The following is a 6,147-nucleotide window of genomic DNA, read 5'->3' as shown; positions in this document are numbered from 1 at the left end:
CCATATATAGATATAGTTTTATATATATATCTATATATGGTTTTATATCATGTGCATGGATATGCATGTTCATAGAAACAGCCTTTGTACTATCAGCCCTATAAATATAAAGAGAAATCATGTTATTAAACTACTCAAATTTCATGATATTTCTTTTAGAAAACTTAATTTTACAAATGCTACTTAATACTATTAAATGATAATATTTCCAACTTTTGTGACTTTTTTTCTTATAGAAGAAATCCTTTTCTCCTAGTAGAATACAGAGTTCTCAGAGTGGAAGTTAAGTACTGTCCCTTAATATATCAGTACCAGTAGAACATCTGACCCAGTTAAATATACATCTACACACTGTTCCATTGATGTGTGAAATGTTTGAAAAAAATCTTACATTTAAAAATTAAACTACTTAGCATAATGCTTTAGCTCCCTCTTTTGGATATCTCAGATAACAATATGAAAATGAATGTGTCCTTATTTCTACACACACATTATAATCTGATATAATATCAATTGCATTATTAAACTCCATAAAAGCAATCAATATAATAAATTTTCAGACAGTCTTCAGCTACAAGTATACCTGGAAACAGTTTTATTATTGGCACCCTCAGACATTGAACACTTTCAAGAGATGGATGTGTTTTGATGCAAATATTTATACATATTGTTTGAAATAATAAATCAGTTTATGTGGATTCTGAAGTTCTGTTTCTGCAAATAAAATATTAGAGTGCATATATTCCAAAACAAATTACTAGTTACCATAATTAATATCTAAGAAACTTTTAAAAGGATTGCTCTCCTGATATTATACAATTGGTGATTTTTTTTCCTTCTTGGGTTTATTGGCACTTTTTAGGTGCACAGTAGTTACATTCATCATTGGGATCTTGTACCTCTGCATGACAGGACTTCGTTCTCATTTTTTCCCCTTGTCCCTGTCCTCCTTTCAACCCCAACTCCCTTCCCTATTTACAAATACTTTATTTCCTATTTTTCAATTTCTCATATATTTTTTCTTTTCCCTTATTTCTTATTTTGGACTTTTTTCATAGTTGTTTCAGTGCTGATATAGAAAATGGTACATCAGATGCATGAAACAAGAAGTGTGTTCAATTCTTGTACATATAATAAACTCATATATCTTTTCCTACAAAATAATATAATTTAGTACTAACACTGAAACAATCTGCATTCTTAAAGTCAAATTTTTATATTTGGTATAATTATTTATATAATCACAGTAATAGAACTGTACTCATGAAAATATTCAATATGTAACACCAGAAAATATTATTTGAGTAAAAACATAATTTATGGTACTATTAACTTCCGACTGATGGGGGACGAGTCAGCTAAAGCTATTAAAATCTAAAAATTTAAATGAAGAACATATTTTTAAAAATATTTTTACAGAAATATAATTGTGTATCTTTTTCCTTGTAAATTAACAAATTTAAATAAACCATTTTAAAATTAAATGCTATATTTTATTATTTAAAATGAAAATATGGTATTTGACAATTGAGAGTATTAAATTCTGGCCTGGGATTTAGCTCAATGGTTCCGCCACCTGCCTGGCAAGCAAACGTCCCTGAGTTCAATCCCTGGTACCAAAAATACCAAAAACAAAATGTATTTTATCTCACCCAGTTTGTACTCTCATATTTCCAATATATAATACTTCTTTTGAGTATTTAATTTTATAATGAATTTAAATAGCAATTCTTATTTTAAGAATTTAATATCACTAACTTTTGTCAAGTCGACAATGGTGAATGCTAGTAAAAATACTAATAGATAATATTTGAAATTATTATTTTTCGTTAAAATTCTATTTCTCTTATATCTCATATTATTTCCAAGGATTTATAAAATCATTGATTCCTTTGGATGAATTTAAAAATCTATTCCATTTGTGTTTATTTATAAGTTATTATTTACATCTTTTGCACTGAATGGTCAATTTTTTCTCAGCTAAATATAAAATGTATCCTTTTGCAAATTGCTAATATATTTGCTCTATGTTTTATTTGAAAGTAAGAAGTAATATATCACAGATGGAAGAATTTTATCATTGGCTTCATTTCCTCTTAAACAGATACTACACAGAGTTAATAATTTACCACAGACTATTCATAGAATGCTATTCAGATTCTGCTAGCTTAAAATTCCTCCAGAAGATTCTACGTTGATCTCAATGTTAAATCCAAACTGGGCTGCTCTTGTTGTCTTCAATGTTATGAACACATGGCCACCTTGTAAAAAAATAAAATTGGTATAATACATGTTACAGAGAGGGAGAAGGAATTGGTCGTGTAGGGAACACTAGCCCTCAGGAAAGAAAAGGTAGAATCTAAAATAACTGCTCACTGTAATTCCTATTTACCTGTGACCTCCTGACTCCGTCCCTCAGCTTCGCTGTGAAGCTGGGCGATGCTTCTCTAATTTACAGATTTTACCTGGCATGGATTTTAACTTAAGTACAGTCTCTTCAATATTTTTCTGCTCGTATAAAGGAATGTTTTAAACAAAAAGTAATAATGCTCTGATAACATCATCCTTGAAATGCCAACATTTAAAAGCAGAGTAGTAAAAATGTTTATATTTCAGTATGTATACATGAGCATTTGGACTTCTCCATGAGAAAGTGCAAGATCATCAGTTAAGGGCAACTACACAACTGAAAGAGATTGCTGAAGCTAAGAACAGCTTTCCAAAACTGACAAACTGAACCTGCAAAAAGTAGAATCTTAAAACAAATGTTGTTGATTTTAATAACAATATCTGGCATTTCTTTTAAATACCTATAGAGTCAGAAATATTTTGTACTATTGTTTCTCTATTTTAGGCAGCTATAAATATATTTCTGTGGTGGTGAATACAGATCAGAAGTTCATTCCATATATAATATGAGAAATCAAATATGTTTTAGGTCGTTCTGCAAATAAATAGAATCCTGAATCATTAAGCAGCTTTATATTTTTATCATTTTAAATGTTGTCATTATAATATTAATCAGTGCAAATAATTTTCTGAGAAAGATAATGGGTTTTAAATTTATTTAATTAAAATTATGATTTGTCTTTCTAAACTTGTCAGAAGGAATACCTATTTTGTACTTGAAAACACAGAAGTAATATCACTGTCATGTACACAAAATTTCAGTTTGCCAGTTTAATTTATAATGTGCATTTAAAAATTACAAAAGGAGAATGATTTATCCTGAAACATTTGCTATAGCACACCTACCCGAAAATATATATTCAAGTCCTTCTTTGAATTAAGTAAATAGAAATGCAGTAGACATACAAGCCATGAATTAGTGACTACCTGATAACACCTGGCTGGTTTTGCCTTCAAAAATATGCTTTTCTGTTTTGCAAGTGATAATTTTCTAAGCAAAATAAACTCTTGCATTTCCTTAACTATTTAAAATTTTTACCTTTATTGGTACGTGTCTGCAGTACATAACGGTTACATTCTTCTGGATAACCTGGCACGTGCCACAGAACACATCGTGATTCTTTTTACATCCCGCTCCCTCTTCTTCCTCCAACCTCTCTCCATGTCTTGGTTCTCTTCCCTTTTCAAAAGCTCTATCCCTCTTTTTTCTTTTATCTGTGTTTTGTTCTACTCCTCTTTTGTATTTTGTGTTTCTCATGTAAAGGAAACCATACAATATTTAAATTGTGGGTGTGATTTGTTCCATTTAATCTTTATTTATTTATGTATTATTTTGTACTGCAGCACTTTTATTTTTCCCTACACAATGACATACTGCTTGGGCCTAATGTTTTCACAGTAGAAAACTAAAAGTTGTCATCTTAAAAAGGTGAGTATAAAAGCCTTACATAAATTAAAAGGATGAATAAATTTACAGGTGTAAATGCAAACTGTTTCCAACTCAAGGCAAGTAAACCACCCACTGTGTTCAGGCAGGCAAACATCGATGATGAAAGAAACTGGGTCGGAAGGCTGGGACTTTCCCACTCTGTTAGACCAGCAAGAGGATAGAAGAGACAACTGGTGCACCAACTCCTGCCGGCCTGAGAAATCCTGGCACAGGCAGCTCTGATTTAATACCCTGCACGGGTTGCTGTGCTGTGGCCACCCAGGTCGCTGAGCCGAGGGTTTCTCTTCCACAAGTGACGGAGCCACATGGACTAAGGGGACGAATCAAACATAAGCACAGGATATTAAACATACATGAAAAGAACAGTTAACTTGAATACAAGGTCAAAATCAGCGACAAGTTGTACAGTCCAGTGCTGATATCAGTTACAAGCTCCAAGGATGAATTTCTTTCAAAGGCTTATTCCAGTTTTGTGAGGTTAGCATGAGTTGCGCACATTTGCCAGGGCAAATTAAACTTCAGAATCAGCTATACAGCAGATGCCTGGTACTTGCTCAGTCCATCTGGAAGCATCTGCAGTACACAATGGAGGGGCCTGGCTCTTCCTACTCCTGCTTGCTGATCCAAATCTGCTGGAAGGTGAACAGTGAGGCCCGCATGGAGCTTCCGGTCCACACTGAATACTTGCTCTCAGTGGGGACCATGATCTTGAACTTCATGGTGCTTGGCACCAGGGCTGTGGTCTGCATCTTGTCGCTGATGCCTGGGTACATGGTGGAGTCACCAGACAGCACTCTTGGTGTACAGGTTCTTGCAGACATCCACATCGTCATGATGGAGTTGAAGGTGGCCTCGTGGATGCCACAGGATTCCCTACCAAGGAATGAGAGTGGAAGAGAGCTTCTGGACAACGGTGATCACCTGGCCACCGGGCAGCTCCTAGCTCTTCTCCAGAGAGGAGAAAGACGTGGCTTTGGCCATCTCCTGCTCAAAGTCGGCGAGGTAGCACAGCTTCTCCTTGATGTCATGAACCATCTCCTGCTCAGCTGTGGTGGTGAAGCTGTAGCCACGCTCCGTCAGAATCTGCATGAGGTAGTCTGTGAGGTCACGGTCAGCCAGGTCCAGACGAAGATGGCGTGGGGGAGGGCGTAACCCTCATAGATGGGCACTGTGTGGATGACCCTGTAGCCAGATTCCATGACAAATGCTCAAGGCCTAGCATAACCTGGATGGCCACGTACAAGGCCGGGGTGTTGAAGGGCTCAAACATAATCTGAGTCATATTTCCGTGGGCCTTGGGGTTCAGGGGGGCCTCTGTTAGCAGCACTGGGTGCTCCTCTGGGGCCACACGCAGCTCGGTGTAAAATGTGTAGTGCCAGATCTTCTCCATGTCGCCCCAGTTGGTGACAATGCCGTGCTCGACAGGGCACTTCAGGGTCATGATGCCTCCCTTTCTCTGGGCCTCATGGCCCACGTAGTCGTCCTTCTGGCCCATGCCTAGCTAACATCCCGCCCTGGTGCCCGGGGCGCTGACGATGGAGGAGAACACAGCCTGGGAGGCATCGTAGCCAGTAAAGCCAGCTTTGCACCAGCCTGAACCATTGTCAAAGACAAGCGGGCGATTGCTCCTCCTTTGCTATCTGAGCTGGGAGGGCAGCGGAGCTGTGGCAGCAGAGCTGCGGGAGAAGGTGGAGTGTGGACCAGTGGCGGCTACTGAGACCCTTCATCTTTCCTCTCTCTCTCTTTGAGTTTATTGGTTCATTTTAAATATACAGTACAGTGACATTCATTATTGGGATCCAGTACCTTCACATGACAGTTCTTGGTTCTCATTTTTTCCCCTTGTCCCTGCCCTCCCTTCATCCCCTCCTCCCGTCCCTATTTACAAGAACTTTATTCCCATTTTTTCATTTTCTTATTTTTTCCCTTATTACCTTTCCCCTACCCTTTCCACTTCCTATTTCACATGGTCAATTATCTCATTAGGATCTTATGTACCATTATAGTTTATCACACCACTGAAACTATTTGGTATTTATACATGTATGGCTTATTTTTTTCACTTAAGAGTCTATCCTCATTATGTATCCATTTTCCTAAGAATGACTCTAATTTCTTATTCTTTATGGCTGAGTAGCATTCCATTTTATAGAAAAATCACATATTCATCCAGTCTCCAGCTGATGGGCAGATGGGCTATTTCTAAGTTTTAGCTATTACACCCATTATAAACATGAGTGCACATATATCCCTGTGATATGATTATTTGAATTGTTTTGGAAAGATAC

General features: G+C 36.7%; 1 protein-coding gene and 1 pseudogene across 1 annotated transcript in view; one reads left to right on the top strand and one right to left on the bottom strand.

The window, feature by feature from the left end:
* Cdh9 (cadherin 9) overlaps window positions 1–6,147 on the top strand; it is a 143,363-nt gene that overhangs the window by 13,865 nt on the left and 123,351 nt on the right. The window lies entirely within an intron of this gene.
* LOC104862083 overlaps window positions 4,414–6,147 on the bottom strand; it is a 4,590-nt pseudogene continuing 2,856 nt past the window's right edge.

Source organism: Fukomys damarensis, unplaced genomic scaffold (assembly GCF_012274545.1).
Source record: "Fukomys damarensis isolate Sample0158 unplaced genomic scaffold, DMR_v1.0_HiC HiC_scaffold_1, whole genome shotgun sequence".
Lineage (NCBI taxonomy): Eukaryota > Metazoa > Chordata > Mammalia > Rodentia > Bathyergidae > Fukomys > Fukomys damarensis.
This window is presented reverse-complemented; position numbering and strand designations above follow the sequence as displayed.